The 19,131-nt window shown below is 41.5% G+C and overlaps 1 protein-coding gene across 1 annotated transcript in view; it reads left to right on the plus strand.

Annotated features, from left to right (window-relative positions):
- The window catches only part of LOC311224521 (nck-associated protein 5-like), a 470,803-nt gene that overhangs the window by 329,227 nt on the left and 122,445 nt on the right, over window positions 1–19,131 (plus strand). The window lies entirely within an intron of this gene.

Here is a 19,131-nt window from a genome sequence, read left to right on the forward strand (position 1 = left end):
TAATATTACATGCATACATAATGAAATAAGGACAGAGTCCGAAACATATGTCCTTCAGTCTATGTGGGGCTACTATGTTTTCTTCAAATTTTCTCCAGGATACTAATGCTTGGGGATCAAACCATGTTGTCAATGGTCTTAAAGTGTACGCCTTAAAATAGTGGAAAAAATCTGGAAATGCCATGCCACCATCTGCTTTATTTCTCTGTGCGGTGGATCTTTTTATACGTGGTGGTTTGTTATTCCAAATAAATTTGTATGTGGAAGAGTGTAATTTTTTCCAGTAACCCTCTGGAGGGGGTAACGGTAGCATTGAGCTGAAGAAGTTGATTCTAGGTAGTACGTCCATCTTAACTATTAATATCCATGCCTGTACTGAGTTTTTAAGTTTTGCCCACCTATCAAGGTCGATTTTGTTTTGGATTTTTGTGTAATTGTGCTTCACCGTTTGTCTTATGGTGGGGAATATTTCCACTCCCAAACATCTAAAGTGTTTTACTATAGGTATCTCTCCTGGGAGGGTTATATCTTTTTTTGCAGGGGCGTTAAGTGGAAGGAAAGCCGACTTCGGCCAATTTATCTTGAATCCCGATATATCTCCAAAGTTCTCAATCAACTTGAGCAGATGAGGCAGTGTGGTGTTGGGGTTTTGCATGAACAGTATTACGTCGTCCGCATATAAACTAATTTTATGTTGTGTGCCCTTGATTACGATTGGTTCTATGGATTGGGATTGTCTTATATATTGTGCTAAAGGCTCTAATGATAGATCGAATAGTCCGGGACTAAGAGGGCAACCCTGTCTAGCTGAGCGTGATACCGGAAAGATTCCGGAGGTGATTATACCTGTTGTAATCATGGCCGATGGGTCTTTGTATACTACTTTAATCATATCAATGAAACCTTTACCTAACCCCATCTTCTCTAATACTGCCCATAGATACGACCATTCCAGCCTGTCAAAAGCTTTCATTGCATCCAGGGACAGCATCGCCTTAGGTATGGTGTCGTCCTTGTCGGCATCTAGTACGTGCAGTAATCGTCTTATGTTATCAGTGATCAGGCGGCCTCTTATGAAGCCAGTTTGGTCCGGATGAACTAAAGACGTCATATGCTTTTGTAATCTGATGGCTAATACCTTAGAGTACAGTTTGATATCGGTTCCGAGGAGGCTTAAGGGTCTGTAACTACCGCACTCGGTGGGGTCTTTGTCTTTTTTGAGAAGGACTGTTATGAGTGCAATATTGTCGTTCTTATGGAAGTTCCCCTCCTTGACTGAGTATAAGATCATATTTAGTAATAAGGGTCCAATTATGTCCCAACAAGAGAGGTACATTTCTGGTGGGATACCGTCTCTTCCAGGAGCCTTACCACTTTGCATTTCGGATATGGCCTTCTTGAGTTCCTCTAGTGTGATCGGTGTTTCTAACTGTTTAGCGTCATCCTCTGAAAGTTTAGGGAGAATAATTTGATTAAGATATGTGTCCATTTTGTTTTGATCGAAGGTCGTTTCTGATTTATATAAGTTGGAGTAGAATTCTTTGAATGTCACGTTTATTTTTTCAGGGTCTGTAACAAGTACTTGTTGTGCTCTAATGGTAGTTATATCTGCAAATTTTGCATTAATTCTTAATCGCATGGCTAATAGGTGACTAGGTTTAGAACCTTGGGAGTACTGCTGTTGTCTTGTGCTACGTATTTGTATTTCCGATTGTTGTCTGTATATGGCATTGATCTCTTTTTTTAGTACATTAACTTGATTTTCTAGTCGAGTTGAGTTGTTGTATTGTAAAGAATTAAATAACGTTGAGTAAAGCGTTTCCAGTTCAGCCAGTTTTGTGCATCGATTCTTGCGCATTTTGGAGGAAAAGCTATCAGTGAAATCCTTGATCGTTCCCTTTACCGACATCCATATTATTCTGGGGTCCTGCACTGAGTTTGCATTCTCCCGTAGGAATACTGTAAGAGCTTCTTTGAGTTGTGTAATGAATTCCTTGTTATTAAGCAGCATCGAGTTAAATCGCCATCTTGGGGCTCGGGAAGATAGTATACCAAATGTTCCTTTTAGGAGTAAATAACAGTGATCTGATAGTGCATTGGGTATCATTTCCACTTCATAGTTATCAAATAGTCTCGGGGATGCAAAGACATAATCTATTCTGGATAATGTGTTATGTCTCGCAGATCGACAAGAGTACTTTCGGGTTGTGGGGTTAAGTGATCGCCATAAGTCATTTACACCTGTAATCTTCGACCAATCCTTTAATGCATTAGATGAATTATTTTTGTTCGCTGGAAAAGGCGAGGTAAGATTTGTCCATCCTTGGATTCCAAATGGCATTAAAATCCGCACCTATTATAAATGAGTAATCGGGAAGGTCTAACATTGCTTTGGTTAGTGTAGTGAAGAAACCCACTTCGTACAAATTTGGGGCGTATACCGCTACCAACGCTATTTTCCTGTTCTTGTGTACAATCTTAGCTATAGTTATCCGACCATCTACATCAGACCATACTCCCTTTAATTCAATATTCAACTTCCGTCTAACGACTATGGCTACACCCCGAGTTCTCGTACCAAAAGAAGAGTGACTAATGTTATGATATGTGTTGTCCGCTAACGTATCTATGTCTTTCTCTAGAATGTGCGTTTCGCTTAGCAGAGCCACGTCCACCTGTTCTTTTTTCATCAGTGTGAGCACGCTTTTGCGTTTGTGTTGGTTATTTATTCCCCCAGTGTTCCAGATCATTATATTCAAACTAGCCATAATCTATACATGTTGTTGTGTAGTTGTTGGTAATGCTTCTGGAGTGCGAGGCTACAATAGATATACATCCAACTAGTGAGGTCCCGTTGAGAGCCGAGCTTAAAAACATACATATATACAAATAAAAATCCCCTTTCCCCCCCTCCCACCGAGAGTCGTACAGGATTGTGTCCCATAGACACATCCTACGCGTATGACTCCCTCCCTTAGGCCACCGGATTACCCAAATTGAGCTTTGTAATCCTACTCTTCCTATGCTAATTGCCATAGGATCTAAAACTTTCATTCTAATTCAATAGAATGTCGCTTTTGGTCTTGCGCCTTCCCATTAATGTACTAACAATAGTGTGAAAAATTTTAAATATACCTTCATTGATATATTAATTTGAACCTTCTACTAACTTATGTAGGAAACATCAGAAAAAAGGAAAAGAGTGGAGATAAATACTAACACCTTAAAATGAAAAAAAAATAACAATGAAAGATAAAAATAAAAAAAGGAGTGAGAACCAAAATAAAACTCATCAGAGAAAAACAGAGAAAATAAAATTGAGTAAAGAGAAAAAAGAGAAAAACAGAGACTTTTAGAGCTACATTGTGCAAATCTCTAAATCAGTGGAGTAATTATTTAAAATATTAGAATAACCTTGTCGTGCTTATACATTTAGATGTGGCTAATGTCTTTTTTTAAAGCCTTATTAAAGCCTAATTAAACTTCAGTCCTTAGATCATATGCTTATTCACACCGGATGTTAATGTTAAATGTACAGGCCTTCGTTGAAGGGGTGCATTATATTCTAGAAGGTTGTAGAATACCCTAGTAAATATGTAAACACTGCTGTTATGTTCCAGAATGATCTTCCTACCCAGGGGTCATGACCTACTAGTATTTTCCGGGATATTCCTTTGTGTCCCTGAGCAGTCGAGAGAGGAGCCCAGAATGTTCCAGAATGTTCATAATGTCAATGTTGGATTATTGTCTCCACAGAGACCAGAAGACTGTAAATATAATGCCTTACGAGCCATATTAAACATCTTGTGCCTTATTGTTGCCAGCGTGCATATCATCTGTTACTTTTGTTGAGCCGTGGTAAAGTCATTCTAATAAAATTACTAAAATACAAAGAGAAATAGAGAGAGATGAATAGGCTTATCTGTTCTGAGCCAGTGTTGCGTCCTGCCCGGGGGGACCAGATCCATGTTGCTTCATGTAATCTTCGGCGGCTTTAGGCGTGCGTATTCCCTGCCTAATACCGTCTTTTCCCAAGATCGATAATAGTGCCGGGTACTTAAGGATTGGCCTGAGACCACTCTTAAACATTCTCTGCATCACATCCTTGTAGGGGAAACGCTGAGCGATGGCCTCCTTGCATAGATCTTCGTAGATAGATATTGAATTTTCACCATATTTCAGTTTCCCCCCTTGATTGCGCGCCCCTCTAATGATGGCGTCTCTTATTACCGTCTTGCGCAGGGTAACAATGATAACTCTCGGACCGTTGACTCTTTGGCCTCGTGTACCGACTCTGTAACATTGGTCCACTGTCGGCGCTGTGGGAAGGGTGTTATTACCTAAAATATCTACTAACACTGTTGGAAAGCTGTCGTCTGTGCAATTGACTGATTCATCCAGTCCCACAATGCGGATATTATTTCGCCTGTAATAACGTTGGGTCTTGAGCTGGGTCTCGAGCTGCCTCTCCCTTGCTTCCTCTTCGACTTCTTGTATTTTCTTCCGACACTCTTCTTCCACCTGTTTTATCTCCTTCGATAACTCTGTAAATCCATCGTTGACGTTCTTCTCGTTCTCTTGGACCATCTGTGTAATTTCTATCACCGTATTCTCCACTGCCGTGATTCGCCCGGCCTGTGCAGCGGCTGCTTCCATAACCTCTTCGAATTTAGCATCGACGTGTGCTTTGAATTCATCTTTGAGTTCCTCGATGTGTAATTTGAAAGCGACCATCTGTTCCTTCATCAGGATAGTCAGAGAGTTGAAGTCGGGTTGTGAAATTGCACTGATTGTGTCAGTTGGTGTTGTGGGTGCAATGATGGACCCGATGGGTTTGTTGGAGATTATCTTCTCAAATTCCCCTGCTTTATCTCTTACGGTATTTTTACACGTCGTTACCGTTGTGTTGTCAACTGCTGTCTCCCTCTCGGGGCCAGTCGTCGTTGGTCCCGGTATATTCTCCACTATAGTCCCCCCATCGGGGCTAGTCAACAACGGTACCGCCGCTGCCTCGCCTGTTGTATTCTTTGACCGTGTCAAAATCGGCGCCGTTGGAGTATCTGTGCCGAATCTCTTTCCACCCTTTTTCTTATCCTTAATATCCATGTTGAGTCTTTATGTCTTTTGATATAGTTAGTAGAAGGTCTTATCAATACATACGATGTGGTTTAATCTCTTTTGGTATTGTTCAAATAAGGTTTTTAAATGAAATTAACGTTGACGGGAGCGGAGCTGTAACCAAACGCGTATCGCTTCACATTGCGTTCAAACCGGAAGTGTTCAGGGTTTTTGATTTGATTTGATTTTATTAGGGATCCCCATTAGCTGGTGCGATAGCAACCAGCTAGTCTTCCTGGGGTCCACACAGAAAAAAACATACAAAAACAATCACTATTGCAAAAAACAAAATTATTAAAAGTCAGTACACACAATGCATAATGAACCTACTGTAACAATTAATATAGCTAAAATTACATTAGTGTAAAAACAAAAACAAAAAATTACTTTACAGTGTTAAAAACTATTTAAAAACAATTTAAGATTCTTTTTAAAAGTGAATCTACTGTAAATGCAGCAGAGGTTCCGAGGCAGGCCATTCCACAGAGTTAATGCTCTAAAAATAAAAGATCTCCCCAAAGCGCTGGTTCTAGGACCTGGCAATTCAAGCTGCCCACTACTGGAACCTCTAGTGTAATGCTTGTGCACAGCAGTGGAGGTTTCTCTATGACAACACGTGAAACACAAATTCACTCATAATTCATAATTATTATTAATTTACATATATATATACATTTATTTTATTTATATATATATAAAAAAATATTTTTTTTAATTATTATTATTTTATATTTTGTTATTAGAAAAGTTTTCCTCTGTAAAAAAAATGCCAGTGAATTTTTTCTTTAAAAAAAATTGCCAAAATTGACAGCTCTGAGCAGGCCTGCACTGCAGTAATGACTGCAGTAATTATTCGTGAAGAAAACTTCACAGGTGTGACCCAATGTTATATAAATAATAAATAACAGCCAATCGAAATAGGCTATTAACTTCGTCTAAGCACGGTCTGTGCAGTTAAACTCTTGCCATTGAATGGAGGGTTGAATGATTGACAGCCCTTGCCATCCAATACATGGAGGTTGAATATGATTGGCAGCCTTGCAAATCCAATCAGAGATTGCTGCATTGCAAAGTCAAAACGGGTCCATCTGCAGGTTAGGTTTAGCTCTGGCCAATCTCAAGTTTCTCAAGTTTCTTTATTAGTTGTCATACAGAAGTACAGAATACTTTTATACAAAATGTAACAGAAATAAGCATTTTGTATAAAAGTATTCTGTACTTCTGTATGACAACTAATAAAGAAACTTGAGAAACTTGAGATTGGCCAGAGCTAAACCTAACCTCCGACCCTGCAGATGGACCCATTTTGACTGTTTGAAAGAGCAAGGAAGTAGTTTAGTTGTTGTTTAGTAGAAGTAAGCTGTACAGCTATAACAAGTAAAGTCAGGCTAAATTAAACTTTGCGCCAACATTAGGACCGAAGTATAATCCAGCAACTGAGCAACATGAAGAAGTGGACTTATGCATCTGGATCAGAAAAAACGTTGTGGATGAAAAAGTAAGTAGGCTAGTGTTTGTAAAAGCTTGTATGCTAACAGTAGCTAGCCAGCTTAGCCTACATCACAATGATAATCACCAAGCTAACTTACTGTACACACTGTAGGGCTGGGCAATTAATCAAAACAGAATCGCGATATCGATTCATAGACCTATGCAATCTCATTTCATAGACAGTGCCATTAGATTCAAGTCCAGCCTGAAGACATGGCTCAAAAGGGACTATACCTAGACACTTAGCTTAAGGCACCCTTGCATGTTGTATGAGTCTGTATGTATATAAATGTTAAATGGTATATGTGATGTGTTGTGATGTCACGTTTTGTATGATGCATGTGTTAAGCATCACATTCCCCCACCCCCTACAAGGACCACAATGGAAATAAGCTCTGAGCTTTTTTGTGTTACATCCTTGGCAGTATATCCCGACTGTGCTCTTCTGTCACATGTTTATTTTTTATATTGTGAAATAAAGTCATTCATTCATTCATTCAAGTTATGACTGTTTTTTTTTATTAAAAAAAAGTTTTTTTTTTTTTTTTATTATTTTATCTGGGTTGAACATGATTTGTGGAACTCCCTCTGGTGTTGTGGTCGTGGTATTCACTGACCTTTGGGAAGTATTCCGACATGCACATGGGTATCTTAGTGGTGTAGTGTATCTTGTAGACCAGGCCCATTGCAAGTTGCTGTACTCTGTCGTCTACTCTAAGCCATCCTAGGTTGTCAAAGTGGGCAGGGGTGAGGTGGGTTTTAGGAGTAAGGTCAAGCAGTAGTCTGACCAGTTTGTTTTGTGATGTTTGTAATCTTGTTTTTAGTGCCTTTGAGGTGCTTTGGTACCATGAGGTGCAAGCATAGTCGTAGTACCCTTGAATGAGTGCTCCTGTTAGAGTCTTCAAGGTATTCTTGTTTACCAGAGAGGAGATCCGGTACAGGAATCTAGTTCGTTGGTTGACTTAGTTTTATTACATTGGATCCCATTTTGTCACAGGAATGATTTGCCTCTATAGGATGGAACCCAGGTAGGGAATTTCATCTTTCCTTTTAAGATAAGATAAGATATTCCTTTATTGATCCCCTTGGGGAAATTCAGGCATCATAGCAGCATGGGGGAAGGGGGGGGGGGGGTACAGGTAGTGAAAACAACACAAGCAGTGTAAACAAATAGGTCAATATAATTTACTATCTAACTAACTGAAATATATTTTCACAGTGTCACATAAGGTGCAGTATGCATAAGGTAGTGTTATAATTTACTATCTAACTAACTGAAATATACATTATTCATTATTCACAGTATCACAGTATCCACATAAGGTGCAGTATGCCTAAGGTAGTGTAAGTTGTCCTCCTTGGGTTCCTATAAGTCCCAGGTCGATGTCTGGCAGCAGTTGCTGCCCACTGTTGTGGAGCCTGATGGCCACTGGTATGAAGGACTGTCCGAGGCGGTTAGTTGAGTGTCGGGGGGGGGGTATGAGTCTGTGGCTTCCTTGTCACCTTCACCTAATATGTTTTGATCTGGTCAGGTGCGCTGTCACCTAAAATGTTTTGATCTGATCAGGTGCGCTGTCACCTAAAATGTTTTGATCTGATCAGGTGCGCTGTCACTTAATATGTTTTGATCTGGTCAGGTGCGCTGTCACCTAATATGATTTCATCTGGTCAGGTGCGCTGTCGCCTAATATGATTTCATCTGGTCAGGTGCGCTGTCACCTAATGTTAATATGTTTTCATCTGTGTCCACTGACCACTGACACACAGTGGGGGATGTTTTAAAAATATAATTTAATATATGATATAATATAATAATTTGTGCTTCACCTAAAAATTTGGTCAGCAGCCTCCACTGGTGCACAGTATTACTAAAAACAATCTGATTATGTATAAAAACAGGAGTTTTACTGCTCATGACCAACTTGAACAGCACAAGTATATTAAAAGACAATCTATTTTCAACGTTAAGCCAAGAGAGGCGGGCATGCATACGGCTCACATTAGACCTCAGTGAGCAGCCCAGTACCAACCGTGCTGCCCTGTTCTGGACCACCTGGAGCTTCCTGAGGTCACCACTGGCAGCAGATGACCACATCGCAGAGCAATAGTCAAGATGACATAAAACTAAACTTTGCACTATCTGACATAAAAGGGGACGGGCAACAAAAGAAGCATATTTCCTGGAAATACCAATTGCTCTTCCCATTTTTAAAACAATATAATTAATATGCTGAGACCAAGACAGAGTGCAATCCAGCATCACTCCAAGGAGTTTAGTACTTTCAACTTGTTGAACTGCTGAATTACACAAGTTTAAATGAAGCTTTGGATTTGTAGATAACCTGTGCCTTGTTCCCAGCACAATACATTTAGTCTTGGAGATATTAAGGACAAGTCTATTACATACTACCCAGTCATGCACAACTTTAAGTTCTCTACTCAAAACTTCATTAAGTACATTGCATGATGGTGCAGCGTAATACAATGTTGAATCATCTGCATAAAGAACTGTTGTAGCACATTTGGTAGCCCAAGATAGGTCATTAGTAAATACAGAGAAGAGCAAAGGTCCTAGGCAACTTCCTTGCGGCACGCAACACTCTAGACCTCTGCTACTGGACAGGCTGCCATTTAGATACACCTTCTGTGATCTAGAGGACAAATAACTTAGTATCCACTTCAAAGCAGAAGAGTTAAAACCATAACATTTAAGTTTATCAACCAGTAGAGAATGGTCCAGCACATCAAATGCAGCACTAAAATCTAACAGCACAGCTCCCACCAACATAGAGTTATCTATAGCTTTAAGCCAGTCATCAGTCATCTGTATCAAGGCAGTAGAAGTAGAGTGACCAGCTCTATAGGCATGTTGAGAATCTGTTCCAAGCTTGTTTGAAACAAAATACTCTTGAATTTGTGAATGCACCAACTTTTCCATGATTTTGCTCAAGTAAAATACTTATAGGTCTAGAATAGGTCTAGAAAAGGTAACAGAACATGAGGTGAGGAGGACCTTTAAGAAAGTGAATATCAGGAAGGCAGCAGGACCGGACGGTATCCCCGGCCGCGTCCTAAAAGTCTGTGCCGACCAACTGGCCCCGGTATTCACTGACATATTTAACCTGTCCTTGGAACAGGCTGTCATCCCCACCTGTCTGAAGAAGTCCACTATTATCCCTGTACCCAAAAAATCCAAGCCTGCTTGCCTCAACGACTACCGCCCTGTAGCTCTCACCTCCATAGCCATGAAGTGCTTTGAGAAGCTAGTAAAGGGCTACATCTGCTCCTCCCTCCCCATCAACCTGGACCCCCTGCAATTTGGGGGACACCATAGCCCATGTGCTGCACACAGCAGCATCAAACCTGGACAGGAGGCAGGGGAACTATGTGAGAATGCTGTTCATCGACTACAGCTCAGCATTCAATACCATAGTCCCCTCCAAACTCATAGCCAAGCTCAGGGACCTGGGCTTGAACTATGACCTCTGCCAGTGGGTCTTGGACTTCCTGACGGGCAGACCCCAGGTGGTGAGAGCAGGCAACTGCACCTCCTCATCCATCACTCTCAACATAGGGGCCCCCCAGGGCTGTGTTCTGAGTCCCCTCCTCTACTCCCTGTACACACATGACTGTGTGGCACAGCGGAACAACAACACAATCATCAAATTTGCTGACGACACAGTAGTGGTGGGCCTGATCTCTGCAAACGACGAGAGGGCCTACCTGGAGGAGGTCAAGGTTCTAGCGGGATGGTGTCAAAAGAACAGCCTCTCCCTGAAAGTCAGCAAAACAAAGGAGATGATTGTGGACTTTGGGAGGTCGGGGGTAAGGGACTACAGCCCCCTCAGCATCGACGGGGCACCGGTGGAGAGAGTGAACAGTTTTAAGTACCTCGGAGTCCACATATCCGAGGACTTGACATGGACCACACACATTGACAGTGTTGTGAAGAAGGCACGGCAACGCCTCTACTTCCTCAGGCGCCTAAGGAAGTTCCAAGTCAGTCAGAAGATCCTTAAGAACTTCTACTCATGCACAATAGAGAGCATCCTGACTGGCAATATCACCTCCTGGTTTGGGAATAGCACAGCACAAGACCGTAGCAGACTACAGAGAGTGGCCCGTTCAGCCCAACGCACAATTGGAGGGGGGCTTCCCACTCTCCAGGGCATTTACAACAAGCGGTGCATGGGCAAGGCTAAGAGAATGATCAAAGACTCCAGCCACCCAAACAACTGCCTCTTTGAACTGCTGCGGTCAGGCAAGCGATACCGGAGTCTCATGGCAAGCACAGAGAGACTCAGAAGAAGCTTCTATCCCCAGGCCATCAGGATGCTCAACGAACAATAACACTATGTAACAACCATCAAATGCACTCACAGCACACACATCCACACGCACACACTCACTTTAAACAAACAACTCATTGCAGCACCCACCTTAACCACTTTAGAACACCTAAGCACACTTTATATTTATTGGTAAAGAATTTGCACTACAACCCATACCTCATTACACCTTACTATAAATTGTACCTAAATTGTACCTCATCCCACTTCTGCTTTGCACTGTATAGTATATTGTATGGTAACTCAGTTACTTCTACTCTACATTGAGCATTGTATATATGTATATACTGAACACTTTTGTCTACGTAATTGACTTCTATTTTATACTTGCTATACTTATTTTATACTTATCTATTTTTGCCTAGCACAGTCTCTGGAGCGTAACAGAAAGAAGCATTTTGTATAAAAGTATTCTGTACTTCTGTATGACAACTAGTAAAGAAACTTGAAACTTGAACTTGAAACTTGAACAACACAGTAATTGTGAAACTGTGGTGGATTAACGTAATTAGGTGAGTTGGAACCGTCTGGGTTGGGGGGGCCGCACGGACAATTTAGCCTGTGGTACCTTCGGACCTTCTCAACTCTAACGTTACCGGAGTCGAATCGCGTTAATAACATGCAGTGGAAAAGTGGCAATAGTCCCGGTTGGAGTTAGTAAACACAGTTGTATGTTAGCCTTCTTGGATGTAGAATAAACGCCTATCATTGTCTTTCAACACCCCGCTCTCAACTCCCATTTTCTCCTCTGCTAGCTAGTAGCTACGGTAACATTTCATTGGCTGTATTAGAGCTGGCGTGCTACCATAGTTAAACATGCGTTGTGTTGTACAAACCGTGCTAACGTTATGGCAAGATGTGTAGGCTAGGGCTGTCCCCGACTAAGGATTTGGATAGTCGACTATGATTGGCCAAAATGTGCCGTTAGTCGACTATCAGTAAAAAAAAAGTAAAAAAAAAAAAGTATAATATAATTTTTTTTATTATTTTTTTTATCATTCCATTTGGGCTGTGGGGGGTGCTTAATGTCTGAAGGAGTCGACTGACGGCTTCTTTTCCTCTGCAAAAGCATGCAATTGGTCCACTGATGGATACATCTTGATATTTGTCTAGTCTAGTGTGTTCATTAGATGGGTGAAATCCTCTTTCAGTGCCTCTGTGCCTGTTTTCATAGGCAGTTAGCCTCTGGTATGCGTGCCATTAGCGTTAGCCACGCTTCTAGGCCTCTTTTCTTTTGGAAAGAATGATAAAAAAGAAAATGTATAAATTTTTTTTTTTTTTTTTTATTCGACTAAGAGATTGGCAGTCGACTACGGCTCCTTTCGACCGATTAGTCGACTAATCGACTAATAGGGGTCAGCCCTAGTGTAGGCCTATGTAATGTTAATGGCTATGTTTTTAAAGTCGTAATGAAGATTGATTTATAAAATATTGCGCTTGCCATTTCCACAAACTGACTAGCACCTGCTGCTGCTGCCAGCAGCCGGCGCCTCACCTCTCCTGCCTCCGTGCCAAATGAAGATTTCTTTTTGCGCATTCCCTGAACCGAACAATACACACACGCCCCGAACCGTGGAGGTTGTGCCGAACGGTGTACGGTTCGAATGCGTACCGTTCCACCGCTACACTGTTGTAATGGGGGGGTGTAGAGCGTGAGGGATTGTGAACCCAAACATAGGACAGAGTAGATAGATGAGGCGAGAGTCGACGGGGTGTGGAACAAAATAGGCTTTACTAGGAAGGCAGAAAACAAGGGTACACGACAATAAACTGAGGAAGCTAGAAAACAAACAAGAAACTAAACACAGTTAGGCTGGAACAGGCACACGGTGCAAAACGCTACACGGCGAAGGAACAGGAGATACAGGATACCGGGAGCTTCACGAATGATACAGAGAGACACGACAGGATAACGGGAGCAGAGTATACGGAACGCGGGGAGATTGACGAAACAAGGTACACAGGGTAGTCACGAGAGGCTGGGTACAGAGCATACAGGACAGGACAAGGTAACAGGATACACGGAACAGGACAATGACGCAACACCGGAACAAGGGAGACGCAGGTAAATATATACAGGACACTGATTATGATGAACGACAGCTGGGGAGACTACAGACACTACAGTGACACTGAATACATGACTGGACCGAATACAAATACACACATACTGGGGACAACACTAGACTAAACAACGGGACACAGCAGATACAAGAATGCAGGGAATGACAGCACGACAGAAAGTACATTAATAACTAGGGACAGATAGACAAGGAAATGGGTGAACATGAACAGAGGTAGCAGCGATTGTCCACTAGATGGCAGCAGAGGACAGTCTATGAACGGGACAAACATGTTCATGAGGCCAGAGAGGGGCAGATTACCACACGCGCGTTAATGTTAAATCGCACACCCTCCTCATGGGGTGATGATAAAGCTCTGCCCTCTTTTCTTCAATCGCAAATGTTGCTGTCCTCTGTCAAGCTAAGAGAAGGCGGAGCTTGAGATAGGTCAATTGGGTCCTACCAAGGAAATAAGACGATAGTGGTCCTTCCAATATAATCTAGGAAACCCATTTTTTCCTATTTGTTTGTTTTCAAATATTCCTTTTACCTTCCATGTATTCAGGTATTTGAGTACATGACATATAAAACAACAACCTGGATTTTCTTTAGATTGCATTGAATATAACATAGTTAGTCACATATTATCTTAGTGACACTAGCTTTTTTTTTTAGCACTATGTGGTAGCACCGTAGAGAAACTGGCACCTTAAATTACATTGATTTCCAGGTCTAGCCTGATGAATATTCATATCGTTTTCCACATTTTCATGGTGGCTGCCTTTTAATTGAATCCACACTCTTAGGGCTGAAGCAGAGGGACATCACAGGTTTTTAAATCTGGTTTGAAACTGCTTTGAGGCCATTAAGACAAACTCGGGGGGGGGATAAACAAACACAAGACTGAGCTCTCTGTGCTCACTGACTGAAGAGGCCCCTCGTTCTCACAACCTCCTCAACCAAAATGTCATCTCCAGAGCGAGGAGCCACAGAATGAAGACGCTCGCTGCATATCAAGTGGCACAAGAGGACGAGGGAAACGATGGGGAGAGTGACGATAACTTTGGAAAATGAGTTCAACTTGTAAATCAGTGAGGCTCGTTTGTAAAGGTGAAATATCACATCAATAAAAAATGTAGGACAGAACCCAGCACATTGTTTCATGAGGCCCACGGCGCTTAAAGTTCAACCTCATAACTTGGATTTCCCTGACCTTTTAGATGAGCTAGTCAGGTTGATGTGTGGCCTTTTAAACTACAGCTATAAGGTCTCCCTTCTTAGAAACACTCATTCAGAGGCTCATGCACTGTATCGGTTAACATGGCCAGTCTTGGGAAAAATCAATGGATGTAATTGTATCCAACCGGTGCTCTTGAACCAGGTAATACTGTAATGTTTCCCATTGGCTGGAAAACGGAGGCATGCGAGGCAGGAGGTTGTTGAGCACTTTTTGTTCACTTCTGTCATTTTATCCCCATGGTTTTCAGCAAGCTGTTCTATGACAAGAAGCTAGCCCCCCCCCCCCCCCCCCCCCTTAGATTTACTGGATTCATTATTTCAGTGGAAAGTCACCTATGTTCTGGGAATGGAATATGTTGCCTGATGGGCAAACCCTCTCTCAGTAATTGCATTACAGGTACCTGGAAGTCAACACAGGGGACACAGTGAAGCTCTTTAGAATGGAGTTTACTTTAGACACTTTGGATTTATAGCTTCATAGTGCCTTGCACTATATAGTATTGTATATTAGTACACTGCACAGTATTGTATATTGTATGGTAACTCAGTTACGTCTATTCTGCATCGAACATTGTACATATGTCTAAACTGAACACTGTGACCTCGTTTTTTTTTACTTCTAATTTTACTATGTTATTTTATTTCATACTTATCTTGTCTTGCACAGTCTCTGGAGCGTAACAGTAAGAAGCATTTTGTATAAAAGTATTCTGTACTTCTGTATGACAACTATTAAAGAAACTTGAAACTTGAAACTTAACACCATCCTTTATGCCAGTGAGACCCTAGTGAGGAAATGTCTTGAAAATCAAAGATGATGGATATTGGGTGACTATGTAAGAGGCACTGTTGAATAATGTTGCTATTCAATTAAAAAGTCTAGCTAATTAAATTAATCCCATTACCTTAAACTAGAAATGTGCACTCAGTAGAGCGCAAATCTCCACCAGGCAGCATGCCGGACACACAGACAAAAACACTGACCGCTCTCCTTATAGTTATTAACATTAGCGTTAGACAAAAACACTGAGCGCTCTCCTTATAGTTATTAGCATTAGCGTTAGACAAAAACACTGAGCGCTCTCCTTATAGCTATTAGCGTTAGCGTTAGACCAAAACACTGAGCGCTCTCCTTATAGTTATTAGCGTTCGACAAAAACACTGAGTGCTCTCCAAATATAGTATATATAGTATCTAATTCTAATTAGCATGCTAACGCTATATGGTAATAGGAAGCATACGAAGGGTGATAGGAAGCATGTTAGGAAGCATAGGAAGGGTGATATAAAGCTGGGTAGGTTCACTATGGCATTTCAATGTTGGTAACCGGGGCCAGAGAGCTAATTCCCTGAGGCTCTGAGCAGTGAACCTTTCTGTATTGCCCGCTTGTGTTCAAAAGGTGTAACTTTATACTGAATAGTTGAATAAACAATGATGGAAATTAATTCAAACTAAATACTTGTCCTTGACCCATTTGAAAAAGATTCCAGGAGTCATGTCTCTGGCCTGCTGTCAGCCTGTGTGCCAAATGTCATCCACTGTGGCCTTGTAGTCGGCCAGACAAGCTCCGGATAGAAACACAGACAGACAGAGACACAGACAGACAGGGACACAGACAGACAGACAGAGAGACACACACACACACACACACACACACACACACACACACACACACACACACACACACACACACACACACACACACACACACACACACACACACACACACACACACACACACACACACACACACACACACACACACACACACACGCACACACACACGTTTGTCAAATTGCATTACACACAATGGACAGGGTCTATCCACCTTCAGTTCAATTGATTCGACATGTAAATAGACATAGCAGACATATTTGCATTTCATTATATTTTATGATACAATAACTTTTCTCTATAACATGGATGGGACAACTTGTCCATGTTAAAGGTTTTCAGTATTTGCATTTTCAGGAACATCAACTTCCTAAAATTTATTTACCACAACCCAGATGTAATATGGCATTCCAACATCTATTAAAACATCAGAATACAGAATATGATCTATGCAACACTTGCCCCACCATTAGTGTGTGTGTGGCAATGGGGATCCAGGTGTAAGGCTCCCATATCTAAGAGTAGCAATTTCCAAGTTAAAAAGTAAAAATTCTGAACAATATGCAATATTATAAAAGCATGACAATGATACTATATTGTAATACACAAAGAATATTATATAGCATACATAATTTTATGCAAGGTATTTACATCCTATACATCTACAGGAATAATTTTTTTAGAAAATGTTTTTTTTTACACTGGAGAGACTCCCAGTCTCCTCATCTGGGGTTCTCCATTGATGATATCTGTAATGACTGGATGAGCTCATTAAATGACGACATGGAACTTTAACCCTAACCTGCTACAACAAATCTCTTGGCAGGGCGAATAAGTTGAAGCCAAGGGCATGTGTGTAATGGGGAAAATGTTGTTAGGCTCCTTACCACAGGAACACTATGGGCAGTAGTTAATGAGATGAAGAGAACTAGCCTAAGTAATTTGGTTGGAATTAGAATCTCATCGTGGCCATGTGGTGAGTTTGAGCACAAGGGCTTCTTACTCAGTCAATACAGGAGTCTTGCCCCTGCTCACAACAAGGAATAATGAGATTCTTAGGCTGGCTTTACACTGTGACACACTGCTTGAAACTTAGTTGCATTTGCGTTGCATAGTGTAAGGCCTCCTGCAACACACTTGGAACTTCTTTGGAACTCAGCCACAACTGTTGCAAACGTCTCAACTTTGTGAAACTAGTTTCATACAACAGCCAATCAAAACGCCCATAACGTGCCATGTGATTATGTCAAACTAATGACTGTTTTTTCAACTCTTGAGTAGCAGTACTTTCACCCACAGTAGGTCATGTTTTTTCCTCTAGCACAGCGGTTCCCAAACTTTTTTGGCCGTGCACCCCCTGTCACCTCCCGACCTAGCTGACGCAATTGTTGCTGGTCTCCGTGCACAGATTACATTTTTTATTTTATCTCTTCCCACTGCGACTATGGATAGGGAATTTCTTTATTTAATTAAAATGTTCACGACAACATGGATGCATGTACTCTGGCAGCATGTTTAATATCCATAATACTAAAGGTTTGACTAAGATATTTATGAAATTTTAATGTAAAAAAAAAATATATATATATATATATTTACCACCATTAGCCTTTTCATGTCACGCACCACCTAGAGGGCACTCGCGCACCACAGGGGGTGCGTGCACCACAGTTTGGGAACCACTGCAGCATATCAACATTAGTGCACTGGTAGCTGTCTATGGAGCAGCTTCAGTACTTTTGTACCTAATAAATAAAATATCCTAATCATTCCTCCTTGACAGTAATGCTACACTGTAACAACATTACAATGTATGCACCGAACTATCCACATCTGTTTGCATCAGCTGATCTTGCTAATGTTAGCTGGTAGCTGATGTGATGCACTTGGTATCAACTGTTGTGAACTTTCACAGCTGTGACTGTATTTATGAATGTAAAACTATTCTGTTGGACAAATATCTTAGGTCATGTCCACACGTATCTGGATAAAACAAATATCCTCGTCCACACGGCAGCGTTTTCCAAAAAAACTCCATCCAGACGTAAACTCAGAAATGCATATAAATTGCTCCAACAAGCATGTCGGGCCAGTAGGTGGCGATAAGCAATATCTCAAATACCATAGCGGTACCGAGCAGACAGGACTATTGAGAAACGATAGGAATTGTCCATTGGTTCCCCCAGCCCACATGACCATTCCTAGCATTTCCATTGGCTAGTGACATACATAGATGATACATAGAAAGATATAGCGCAGCGGTTCTCAAACTGTATTTGTAACTGAGGGGTTACAAAACCCTGACTGTATTAAAGATTGTGATAGATTAAACCACTGCTAGGTATGTACTTTAATTACTGGCCAGACAGTACATCGAATAGATATGGTGGACACTCATAATAACACGGCATTGACAAAGAAATAGTATTTGAGGGTAATTTATTATTATGCAACATTAGATTACAGAATGAGAATTAGGGTCGCGCTTGTATGGCGAAGAATATGCATAAAGTCACGATTCCTACGATGGGTACTAGGCTGACGCCACCTGGCGTATAATAGCAATTATAGAAGGCAACGCTGGTACCGCCTGGAGACACTGGGTTCCTCCCAGAGGTGTAAGGTCTGGAGGATAGAGGAATGTTCGGATACTCAGTCTGATTCAATGAAGAATAAGGGGGTTCACGTACAGAAGCCAGTCCTTGTAAATCCAACGATCAGCAACAAAAGCAATAACTGTAATCCAATGCTCGATAGCAAACGATGATAGCCAGCCAGCCTCGGTCCATGAGGCCAGCCCGAATCTAAATCCTCACGAGGTTAAATCCCAAACGACAGTGGAAATTAACGATGCTCTTCTCCGGGTAACACGTTCCACAATCAATATAATCCAACCAGTAATGGTTCTGCAATCGCCGCCGCTGGTTCTCCTGTGCACATGTCCAACAGGTTCTCCGACTAGGCCTCCTCGTGTGCTGTAACTAAGGTATTTAGTCCACGCGCACTGGCTAAGGTCCACTAGCTAACACGAACGAACTGCTGGGTAATGCTACACACGAACGAACTGTGGTTGGCACGATATACAATAAATGAACGACTATTTACTTCACATTAAACTAGGTCGAACTTGACGTTACTGCATTAAACTCTGACACTTTACTATTCAATTCGCACATGGTTCTCAACGCTCTGTTAGACGCACTGCTGTTCACTTCACTGTTACCGAACACAGACAGACTTTAGACGAACTGGTCATA

The sequence above is a fragment of the Notolepis coatsorum genome, assembly GCF_963971535.1.
Source record: "Notolepis coatsorum genome assembly, chromosome: 3".
NCBI classification, from domain to species: domain Eukaryota; kingdom Metazoa; phylum Chordata; class Actinopteri; order Aulopiformes; family Paralepididae; genus Notolepis; species Notolepis coatsorum.